The following is a 13,091-nucleotide window of genomic DNA, read 5'->3' as shown; positions in this document are numbered from 1 at the left end:
GGCGGGGAACTATGAAGACAGTGACCTAACCTCAACTCTGAAAAAACGCGGCGGGGAAGCCACCTTTCAACTAACTTCTTGTTTTGCTGAGTTACAAGTCTTTGTGATGTAAGCGGCAAACTCTGAGGCAAGGGCCATATACTCAACTCTGTTTTACACACAACATTGTGCCGAAACCATTTTTAAACTAACATCGTGTTTCATTGAGAAGTGTTTGAAAACCTAAGCGGGGAACATTAGGGAAAGTTTCCTGTACTCAACTAGGGAGGCGAGGGGGCGGGGGAACCCTTTGGAAAAAGCCATGTGTCAATTAACTTCTTGTTCTAGTGAACAAGTGTGAAGTGTTAGAAAAACTATGCGGGAAATGATATAGAAAGGGTCATAGACTCAACTCTGTGAAAGAACTCGGTTGGGAAGGCTTCTTTCACCGAATATCTTCTTTCACGAAGTTAGGAAAGTTTGAAAATTAGGCCTAGATGTATAATGTGAGTTGCTATATGCTCAACTCTGAAACTAAACCGTCTTTCAGCTAACGCTTTGTTTCAGAGTTAGAAGTTTCTCAAAACCTTTACAGGGATCTATAAGGAAAGGACAATATACTGAACTCTGAAAAAACACTGTGGAGAAAGCATCTTTCAACTAACCTCTTCTTTCCCCAGCTGAGAAATGTTTGAAATCTAGGCCTGAAGGTATAATGACATTTACCATACTCTCAGCTCCATGGAAAAAACGTCTTTCGATTAACATCTTGTTTCACTACCTTAGAAGTGTTTGAAAACCTATGTGAGGAACTCTAAGAAGAAAGTGCCATATCCTCAACCCTGTGAAACAATGTTGAGAAACTGCCTCTCAACTAACATACCAAACTATTATCTTGTTTCACATACACCACACTATACCCAATATTTAGCCAACACTCACCAAGGTCTTCTCACCAAGCACACTCCACACACACACACACATATACCTCTTAACACACCACAAACACCCCACTTCAACCTCCCACAGTGCCTAGGAAACACATAAAAACCAAACATATCACACACAGACAAAACCCACCACAATATACCGCAAGTACCACACACATTCAAACCTCCTATGTACAACACTTTTATACTGCTTAAAACTCGGACGGGACACACACTTCATTTGTAAACGACACACACAGTTTCCATGTAACATACCCAATCCACTACAACACACGTTCAGAATATCCATCACACAGTCCAAATACCTCACAAACATCACACTACCTATGCAGCACATGTATTCCACAAACACACTTCACTTATACCATGCACAAAAATTCACACCCCACACATACACCAGAGACATGCTGCTTATAAACCACATGCGCACGCCCTTTCCATACACCACACACGTAGCAAACACAACACCTCAATGCTCCGCATATAGCCTGCTACATTTCTTCTGCCCCTACCTGCCAATGGGATGGCAGGAAAGACATCAAAAGCCAGGGCTTTCCCTCTCTATTTGAGGGAAGAATAGAGGCCTCGTGATGACAGTGCTTTGGGTGTGGCCTGGACCGAGGTCCCTTTACCAAAGGCCATGGCTGTTTCTAACTCTTGAGACAGTCAACTTGCTTAAAGATTGTATCAGTCACTTCACTCTCAACAGTCTCCCATTCATTCCCATCTCTGATGAAGACCTCTAGCACGCCAGTTATCATTTTGAACCCCTTTGATCTACTTCCAAATGAGTTTCTCCCTGGGCTGCATTCCAAGTGAGTCTCTCAGAGGAACAGCCTCTGCTTTCAAGTGGAGTGTGGTGAAGTCCTTGGGAGTGTGCAATGAGTTTTGTAAGAGGACCCCCCCCCCCCGTTCATCTGGCTTCAGAAGTATATGGACATCAAGAGGCCTGACTCATTGAAGATGCCCATTGGCGAATGTTGGTATGAATCCTGAGCCAGAGGTTGCAAGAGAGAGCTGGCTTCTTTTGTGGGCTGAGAGGAAATGAAGCGAGGCGTCTCCTTTCAAGAATAATCCAGTTCCCATTTGGAATGTCGAGCTTTGGTCCACCTCCTAGTCATTTTCTTCCTATGGCTGTCCTTCGAAATAAACTTTTGCTCACATATAGGGGCCACAGAACTGTCCTTCACTCAGCTGGCACCCTGGGGTAAGCCACAAACTCCCACTCTGGCCCTGTGCCCAGTGAGGGCTTTTTGACTCTGCTATACCAAAGGAACAACGGCCTCTGACTGGATGGTGCTTGGCCTGCTCTGGTAGACAAGGTGAAGGGGAGCTGTCTGGCTTCGCTCACCGGCTTGATTGAGTGGGTTTCATTTTGAGCAGCAGCCAGTTTACACATGGGCAGTATGAACCACGTGTGGGTCAGGATGAGAAGAGCCCCTTCCAGAATAAGGAATAAAGTCCTCGTTCCGGACACCTGAGCAAGAGCCAGCAGCACCCAATAGCCACATCTCAAACACTGCTGCCTCCAACAACTGAATGACAGAGATCCTGGAAGGGACAGACAAAGCTAGCAATCTCTAGCTCCTGAAGAAAGACTACAGGCGTCTTGATGGCAAGGTTCTTGTGTGTGGTCTTTCAGAGGGCTCCCTTTGCCTAAGCTGAGAGGCATCTCTTATTCCTGATACAACCAGGTTCCAGGTTGATGGGAGACTGTCAGTCATTTCAGTCTCAACATTCTCCAAATGTCAGCTCCGATGAAGAACAGAGGCACCCTGGGTCTCCATGGACACAACTTGGCTCTCTGAGAAGAAAATAAGGTTCTATTTACATCCAGTGTCTGAGAGACATACTGTCCTCCTTCAAGATGGAGTCTGCCAGTGTCCACATTATGGTGATGTAGGATTTGCTTGGGCCCCTCTCAATGTGCTATCAGAAATGTGTGGCCAACCAAAACCCTAGGGTATTTGAAGGTGCCCAGGGACAATGCTTGTGGGGAGGCTAATCCACCAGTTAGGGGCCGATCACACCTCCTTTGTGAGATGAGAGAAAGAGAAGGCCGATACCTATTTCCTAGATTTCCACCAAGGCCCTTTGTTAATGCAGGACCATGATTGACCTCATAGGGATTCTGATCCCACTGCTGCTTTTCTAACTTGTTCTCACATCACACACCAAGACCAAGGGGCTCTCCCTACCAAACAACGTCCAAGGATGGGAGTTGAGTTTCCAGGCCTTTCCTGAGTCAATACAGAGCTCTCAGAGTGGGGTACCTGACAGGACAGCTAGCACGCATGTCCCTGAGCCCTCGGTGCATAGCAGGCCTCAGTATCATAGGAATGGGTAGCCACATGAACCCGTGACCTTACTTGACTGAGATACCCTCATTTGGAAGAAAAGGCAGACTGTGAATGTGCAGCTTGCTTCAGGCACTGACCAGCACACAAAAAGCCTTTTGAATACATGGTGCACCATAGCCTCGTTCAAACCTACCGATCATCACAGGGAAGCCATAGTCCTCATGACTCAGAATAACTGCTGCCCCTATCTCCGGACACGATGCGAAGAAGGCCAACAGAAGCCAAAGCTTCCCACTATTTCTTAAGGGATAATGTGGGCTTCTTGGTCACAGGGCTGCAAGGGGCAACTTTTGAGGCACTCCTTGAGCCAAGCTGACAAAGGGTTCTTCTGATGCCTGAGCAAGCCAGCGTGCTAATATCTTGTGCTGGGCAGATTATTCTAAGCATTACCCAAATCTCAGCCTTAAGGAAGAACTTTGGCCCTCGGTGCATCACGTTTCATGACATTGCTTTAATTCTTCACCACGGTTCCTCTTGTGATTCCCCCCAGATCCAGTCACTCAGAGTCACAGCACCGACTTGTGACTTGTGGCATAGGTTGAGCCAAAGGGGCCCTGGCATTTTGGTTTCAGGACTCCATGGGCCTCCGGGGTCCTAGGCCTTTAGAAGGGGGTCCAGCTGAGAAGTGTGTATGGGTGGTCGGCCAGAGGCAATAGGGGGGAGATGGCCTCCATGCCCAGGGAAAACGAAGTTTAACATGTCCCACCCAAACCGAGCACATTCTCATTGGATGGAAATGTTGAATGCATATTGGTCCAGGTTAGAGCCTTTCTCTCTCCGTTACTGCCCTTCTGCCTGAGTCTTCGTCCAACCTTAGGAGCCACGGAGCAGGCACTCACTCGGCGGGCACCAAGGGGTGGGCTTCGGGCTGCCACTCAGTCCCGAGCCCAGTGACAGCCATGAGCATCGGCTATCCCAAAGGAGGAGCTCCTATCGCTGAGCTTGGTGAATGGCGGTTTGTAACATGAGGTGAGGAAGTGAGCAAACTTGCCTCATTGCTCTGCCTGATGGAGGGGCCTTCCGCCTGAAAAGCAGACAGTTCACACAGGAGCAGGAGGCTCCAGAGGCTGGTCAGCACAGAAAGAGCCCTTTACAGGGAGAGGGCCCCAGTGCCCCTTTCCACACCGTCGGAGGAAGACCTGGGGGGCACCTGACTACACCAACTGTCACTGCTCACTCCATTCAGTGATGGGAAAAGGAAGGAAAGCAACGCCCAGGGCTCTCTAGGCCCTTCTGAAGGAAGAAGGCAGCCCTTTTGCTGACACGGCTCCCAGTTGTGGATGCTACAGACACTGTTGCTTAAGGCTTCTGGTGTGTCCTCTTCTTCCCTTAACCAGGTTGCCAGGAGCTGCTTCTGGACCCTTCCTTCTCCACATAATTTCCCTTTCAAACTCTGAAGAGCTCTGACCCTCTTTCTCCACCTTTACACATCTTTGCTTTCTTGTAGAAGCAAGATTCTTCCCATCATCCGTTCAGTCATTGTCTCACGGTGATATCCTCTGCCTTTCACAAGGGAGTCTGATTCAGTCCTGGAGACTGTGGGAAAGATTTTGGCCACAGGGTTCATTCCTCATCAATACAATGGGTTCCAGAAGTATGTGGTCACTCAGGGACCCAGGCCAATGGAAGGGTCCCCTCAGAGGGTGTTTTTCTGTCGGTTGGGCAAGAGATTTGGGTATGGAGCTGGCTTTCTTCTGGGCCAAAGAAGTGAGACACTTCCTTTCCAAGTGGCTCCCAACTCCTACTGTGTATGCCAAACTTTGGACCCCCTTATGCCCATTGCCTTCACCTTGCTGCATTTCCAACCTTTTTTTTCTCCCTTAGGAGCTATGGAGCTATCAGAAGCTCAGGTAGCTCAGCCGAGTATGCATCAAACTCCCACTCTGCTCCTGTGCTCAATGAGAGCCCTCAGGCTCTGAAATAACAAAGGAAAGATGGTCTTTATTCCCTGGAAGATTGGTGACTGGTATGAAGGGGGAAGGGGAGCCAGCTTGCTTCACTATCCTGGTGGGCGGGGATGCAGTCAGACCCGACATCTGTCCCCAGCCCACCGCTGGGGCCACAGTCAGACTGTGTGTACTTTACCTTCCCCTCTCCCAGGGGCAGGACTCACTGTGGAGTGGTGTGGCCCCTGTCTGGGCTACTTGCACACTGCCAGGCTTGTGGTGTTCCTTCCATGGGACCTGACGTATTCGCCGGGATGGATCGGCAAAGTGCACAGGGGCAGGATGGGCAAGCTTAGCTCGCTTTGACAGACACATAGACCAATGGAATAGAGACTCCAGAATTGGACCCACAAACGTATGGCCAACTAATCTTTGACAAGGCAGGAGAGAATATCCAGTGGAAAAAAGACCGTCTCTTTAACAAATGGTGCTGGGAGAACTGGACAGCCACATGCAGAAGAAAGAAACTGGACCACTTTCTTACACCATTCACAAAAATAAACTCCAAATGGATAAAAGACCTGCCTGTGAGACAGGATACCATCAAAACCCTAGAGGAGAAAGCAGGAAAAAAAACCTCTCTGACCTCAGCCACAGCAATTTCTTACTTGACACCTCTCCAAAGGCAAGGAAATTAAAAAGCAAAAGAAAGGGAATTTTAATTGAACTATTGGGACCTCATGAAGATCAAAAGCTCCTGCACTGCCAAGGAAACAATCAACAAAACTAAAAGGCAACCGACGGAATGGGAAAAGATATTCGCAAATGACATATCAGACAAAGGGGTAGTATCCAAAATCTATAAAGAACTCACCAAACTCCACCCCCGAAGAACAAATAATTCAGTGAAGAATTGGGCAGAAAACATGAATAGACACTTCTCTAAAGAAGGCATCCAGATGGCCAACAGGCACATGAGAAGTTGCTCAACGTGACTCCTCTTCAGGCAAATTCAAATCAAAGCCACACTCAGATACCACCTCACGCCAGTCAGCATGGCTAAAGTGAAAAAATCAGGAGACTCTAGATGCTGGTGAGGATGTGGAGAAACGGGAACCCTCTTACACTGTTTGTAGGAATGCAAACTGGAGCAACCACTCTGGAAAACAGTATGGAGGTTCCTCAAAAAATTAAAAATAGATCTACCCTATGACCCAGCAATAGCACTGCTAAGCATTTACCCGAGGGATACAAGAGTGCTGATGCATAGGGGCACTTGTACCCCAATGTTTATAGCAACACTTTCAACAATAGCCAAATTATAGAAGGAGCCTAAAAGTCTGTCACCTGATGAATGGATAAAGAATTCGTGGTTTTTATACACAATGGAGTACTACTTGACAAAGAGAAAGAATGAATTATGGCTTTTGTAGCAATGCGGATGGAACTAGAGAGGGTTATGTTAAGTGAAATAAGTCATACAAAGACAGATACCATATGTTTTCACTCTTATGTGGATCCCGAGAAAACAGAAGACCACGGGGGAGCGGAAGGAAAAAAAGGTTAAAGAGGCAGGGAGCCAAAGCATAAGAGACCCTTAAAAACTGAGAACAAACAGGGTTGATGGCGGTGGGAGGGTGGGGAGGGTGGGTGATGGGCATTGAGGAGGGCACCTGTTGGGATGAGCATTGGGTGTTGTATGGAAAAAAATTTGACAATAAATTTCATATATAAAAAGAAGAGTACTTCTGACTACATATCCCCAAGGAGCTAGTTCTAAAACCGTCTTGTAGCAAAGGGTAATTTCAGCAGGAAAGCACAAGTGTCTACACAGAGGGGTGGTGAGGAAAGTGTTACGCCATATGTCTACGAAGGACAAGAATGTCACTTGAAGCACAGTAATGCTTTGGGCACTTAAGCACAGGGCCTTTCCCTATGGCTAATATAGAATGTTCAAGTTTGTATTTAAATTCCAGTTAGTTAACATACCGCGTATTAATAGTTTCAGCTGTAGAATTCAGCTGCTCCACCCTTCCACACAACACCCGGTGCACATCACATAGTGTACTCTTTAATTCCCATGTCCTGTATAGTCCCACTGCCCCCGCACATTTCTCCTCTGGTATCTATCAGTTTGTTCTCTATAGTTAAGAGTAAATATCTTGTGTTGCTGCTCTCTTTGTTCCACCATGATTACTTATTTGTTTTGTTTCTTACATTCCACATAGGAGTGAAATCATACAAGCCTTTCTCTGACTCATTTCACTTATACTATTCTCGAGCTCCATCCAAATCATTGCAAAGGAAAATGTCATCCTCTTTCATGGCTGCATAATATTCCATTGTGTGTATATATGTGTGTTTTATATATATATATATATATATATATATATATCACATCTCCATCCATTTCTCAGTCAATGGACATTTGAGCCCTTTCCGTAACTATTTTTCATTGTGCTGCTAAAAACACTGGGGTGCCTATATTCCTTTGAATTCTCATGTTTTGTATCCTTTGGGTAAAAACATAGTGCAATTGCTGCTGGATCATAGGGTAACTCTAAGTGTGAAAGGGTAATTTTTAAAATTTATTTATTTGAAAGGGAGAGAGGGAGAGGTGGGAGAGGAGCAGAGAGAGACAGAGAGAGACTCCCAAGCGAACTCCATTTTGCCAGTGCAGAACCCAACGAGGGCTCAGTCCCATGACTGTGAGATCATGACTGGAGTGGTTATCAAGAGTCAGTCGCCTGACTGTGCTACCCAGGTGCCCCAGGGCAGCCTTATTCTTAACATTTGATTGATGAAACCTTGTGCTGTTTTTCAGAGTGGCTGCAACTGTTGGCATTCCCACCCACAGTGTCAGAGGGTTTCCTTTTCTGACCATCCTTGACAACACCAATTGTTTCCTGTTTTGTGAGATTTAGCCCTTCCGACAGATGTGTGATGATAATCTCACTGTAGTATTGATGTGTATTTCCCTGATGAGTGATGTTGAGCCTCTTTTCATGTGTCTTTGGAACAAGGGTCACCTTGTGTGTTCTCCTGTGTGCCCCTCTCCCTCTCCCTCTTTCCTCAATGAGGGCTTCCACTCCTCTGCAGCAATGCTGATATATTTCTCCCCAAGCCCCCTCTCTGCACTTCCTACTGTCTTTGATGTGGCTTCTTCTCTCCCTCTATCTGTGAACTTTGCTTTCTGGGGTATTTAGAATGATTGGCAAGTGATCTAGCTATGATTGGCTAGTTCAAAGGCTGAGACTACACGGCTGCCATGCTAGCTCTCTCAGCACACACTAATAAAGAATGTTTCAACCAACTGCTTTGAGATGTATGTGAAAGGCTACACGAAAGACCCTTGGGCAGTGTCGTTTCAGGCAGTAAACCACAAGGCGTGGGTGGCGGCTGGTGGGTGTGTTCAGGGGGTACATATGTGGTGTGTGTGGAGTGGCTGTGATCCTGTTCTGTATAGATGGCACATATGTTGTATATGTGGTTTGTGTCTGCCTATGGCATTTGTGTGGTGAGCGTGGTGTGTGTATGGTGTGTTGGTGGTTTATAGCTGTGTGGTGTAAGTGAGGTCTATGTGTTGTGATTGTACTATATATGTCATGCGTGTATACTCCATGTACAATGTGTGTTCGTGCGTGAGGTTTGTATGGCGTGTGTTTTGCATGTGGTGCCTGTGCAGTTTTGTGGTGTGGCATAGGGGTGGAGTTGGTGTGGTGGTAAGTGTGGTGTGTATGGTGTGCGTGGTTTTTGTGTGTCATATATGTATGGGTTCTCATGGTGTGTGTGTTGTAGATGTGGTGTCTGTGTAGTATGTGTTGTGTGGGATATACGTTCGGCGTGTGTGTGGTGTATATATGGAGTGTGTTTGTGTGGTATAGGTGTGTAGGGTGTGTATACGTGTGTGTGTGGTATGTGTATTGTGTGTAGGAAACAGTAGGTGGAAGATATCTGTGTGATGCGTATGTGGTGTGTATGGGGTGAATGGGTGAGGTGTTTCTGTGGCATTCGTGTGTCATGCGAGATGCTTGTACTGTGTAGGAGTAGTGGAGCCGGGTGGTAGATGTGTCACATTTGTGTCTACATGGGCAGTGTGCGTGATGTCTGTGTAAGTTATGTGTAGAGGAGGTGGCATCTGTCTTCTGTATATGTGGAGTAGGTTCGGTGTGTGTGGTGTGTATGTGGAGTGTGTTTGTGTGGTATATGAGAGGTGGTTTGTTTGGAAATTGTGTGCTGTATACGTGTTGAGTGTGGTAATAAGGTGAGAGGGTTATAACTGGGTGTGTGGGGCATGTGTGATCTGTGTTGGATATGCTTGTGGTATATGCATGGTGTGTGGTGTATATGTGGTGTGTGTAATACATGTGTGTGTACATGGTGTATGTGTGATGTAGGTGCGTATGTAGTATTAATGTGGCCAATGCGGTGTGCAAGGTGTGTGGTATGTGCAGGGTGTGCGAGTCTGTGCGTTGTAAGTGTCTTGGTAACAAACTGTGGTCGTGTGTGGTGTATTTTTCATAAATATTTTGTATTTGTGTGTTGTGTGTTCGTGTATGGTGGTAGGTGTGATACAGGTGTGGTGTTTGTGTGTAATATGTTGTACTGTGTGGTTGCATATTAGTTGCAAGATGGTTTCCCGAAAGTGCAGTTTGACCGAGTTATGTGGCACTCTCTGCATAGTTTCCGCATAAGTTTTCAGACACTGCTGAGTGAAACGAGATGTTAGCTAGGAGATGGTTTACCCACAATGTTCTTTCCCAGAGTTGTTTATACGGCACTTACCTTTGTAGGCCCCGCATAGGTTTCAAACAGTTCTCAGTGAAACAAGATATCAGTTGAAAGACTATGTCAGTACAGTGTTCTTTCACATAATTGAGTATATGGCACTTTCTGCATAGGCACCGCATAGGTTTTCAAACGCTTCTAACTTAGTGAAACCAGATATTAGCTGCAAGAGGGTTTCTCGACAGTGCTTTCAAAGAGTCGAAGTATATGTCACCTTCCTCATCGTTCCCAACAAAGTTCCTGGTGAAACAAGATGTTAGTTGAAAGGTGGTTTCCCAAAGTGCTGCTTGATAGAGTTGAGTACATGGCCCTTTCTGCATAGGCCCCACGTAAGGTTTTCAGACAGTTACCAGTGAAACAAATTGTTGGTTGAAAGATGGTTTCTCCACTGTATTCTTTCAGAGTATCGAATACATGTCACTTTCCACATCGTTCCCCACATAGGCTTTCATACGCTTCTAACTTAGTTATACAAGATGTTGGTTGAAAGATATGTTCCCCAAAGTGCAGTTTGACAAAGTTGAGTATATGGTACTTTCCACATAGGCCCCGCATGGGTTTCCAAACACTTCTGACTTAGTGAAATAAGATTTTGGTTGAAAGATGGTTTCTCCATAGGATTTTTTAACAGTCACCTTCCGCATCATTCCCCGCAAAGGTTTTCAAATGATACAAGATGTTAGTTGAAAGACGGTTTCTGCAAAGAGCGGTTTGACAGAGTTGAGTATGTGGCACTTTCGGTAAAGGCCCTGCATAGTTTTTCAAACAGTTCTAACTTAGTGAAATGAGATGTTATAGTTGAAAGATGGTTTCCCCACAGTGTTATTTCATAAGGTTGAGCATATATATGGCACTTTCCGCATAGTTCCCGCATAGGGTGTCAGACACTTCTAATGTAGAGAAACGAGATGTTAGTTGAAAGAACATTTCCCCACACTGTCGTTTCACAGAGTATGTGGTACTTACTTTGTATGCCCTGCATGGGTTTTCAGAGTTCTCAATGAAGTCGATGCGAATTGAAAGAATTTTTCACCACAGCGTTGCCCCACAGAGTGGAGTATATGGGATTTTACGTTTTGGCCCCATAAGGGGTCACAAACACATCCATGATTGTGAAAGCAGACGCTTCTTGAAAGATTCTTTAAACACAGTAGTTTTTCACTAAAGTGAATGGCACTGTCCGGCTAGGCCCGGCATGTGTATTCAAACACTTCTAACTTAGTGAAACTACATGTTTCACTGAAGTGAGTGTATGGCACTTTCCGTCTAGGCCCCGCGTTAGGTTTTCAAGTTTCCAAGTTAGTTGAACCCGACGTTAGATGAAAACGTTGGTTTCCCCCAAGCGCTGTTTGACAGAGCTGGGTATGTGGCACTTGTGTTCCAACACTACTCCCTTAAGTTATACAAGAGTTTAGTTGGAAGATGGTTTCTCTACAGGATTCTTTCACTGTGGCTGGTATGTGTCACTTTCCACATCTTTGCCCACGTTGGTTTTCAAACACTTCTAACGTAGTGCAGTTTGACAGAGTTGAGTATACGGCACTTTCCACATAGGCACTAAATCATTTATAACTTAAAGATTTAGTTGGAAAATGTTTTCCCTGCAGTGTTGGGTCACAGAGTTCAGTACCTGGCACTTTCTGCATAGAGCCTGTGTACTTTTCAAACACTTTTAGTGAAACCAGATGTTAGTCGAAAGATCATTTCACCACAACGTTGTTTCACACAGCTGAGTACATGGCACTTAGCGGTTAGGCTTCTCTTAGGTTTTCAAACACTTCTGAGAGCGTCCAGATAGTAGTTGAAAGACTACTGTGACCGTTTCCCCACAGTGTTGTTTCACAGAGTTGAGTGTACGGCAATATCCGCATAAGCCCCGCCTGTGTTTTCAAACACTTGTAACTGAGTGAAACCAGATGTCAGGAGATTGTCTCCCGACAATGCTGTTTCACAGAGGTGAGTATGCGGCACCATGGTTTTCAAACACCTCTTAGTAAAGCAAGAGATTGTTTGGAAGATGGAGTCCCCACAGTGTTCTAGCACAGTGTTGACTATATGGTACTTTCCGCATAGGTCCCTCATAGTTTTCAAACATTTTACCTTAGTGAAACCAGATATTAGTTGAAAGATCGTTTCACCACACCTTTGTTTCACAAAGTTAGTTGAGTGTGTGGCACTTAGCGCTCAGGTTTCTCTTAGGTTTTCAAACACTTCTAATGTAGGTAGTTGAAAGACGGCTTCCCCACAGGGTGGTTTCACAGAGGTGAGGATATGGCACTATCCTCATAGACCCAGCATGGCTTTTCAAACACTTGTAACTTGGTAAGTCCAGATGTTAGTTGAAGGACAGTTTCCCCACCATGTTGTTTCACAGAGTTGAGTATGTGACACTTATCTTCATCGCCCTAACCACACAGGTTTGCAACCACTTCTAACCTAGTGAAACCAGGTGTTAGGAGAAAGAAGGTTTTTCCCCCACTGTCTTGTTTCACAGAGCTGAGTATATGGCACTTTTGGTGTAGGCCCCGCATCGTTTTCAAACACACCTAACTTAGTGAACTAAGATGTTAGTTGAAGGACGGTGTCCCCAAAGTGTTGGTTGACACATTTGAGTGTAAGGTACTTTCCGTGTAGGTTCCGCATACGTATTCAAATACGTCTAAAAGTGATGCCGGATGTTATTTGAAAGATGGGTTCACCACACTGGTGTTTTACAGAGTGGAGCGGAGGGCACTTTCTGGGTAGAACCGAATAAGTTTTCAAACACATCTAACTAACTGAAACGAGAGGTTAGCTGACACATGGATTCCCAACAATGTTGTTTCACAGACTTGACTGGCCCTTTCGATGCAGGCCTTGCATGGGTTTTCAAACACACTCTGACTTTGTGAAACAAGGTGTTAGTTGGACAGTAGTTTCATCACACTGATATTCACACTTTTGCGTTTATGGCTCTTCAGGGTTAGGCCTCTCATAGGATTTCAAACACTTCTATCCTACAAAAACCAGATGGTAGTTGAAAGACGATTTCCCCCACTGGGTTGTTTCACAGAGTTGAGTGTATGCCACTATTCCCATAGGCCCCCGCATGTGTTTTCAAACACTTGAAACTTAGTGAAACCAGATAT

Source organism: Panthera leo, chromosome D3 (genome assembly GCF_018350215.1).
Source record: "Panthera leo isolate Ple1 chromosome D3, P.leo_Ple1_pat1.1, whole genome shotgun sequence".
Classification (NCBI taxonomy): Eukaryota; Metazoa; Chordata; class Mammalia; order Carnivora; family Felidae; genus Panthera; species Panthera leo.
This window is presented reverse-complemented; position numbering follows the sequence as displayed.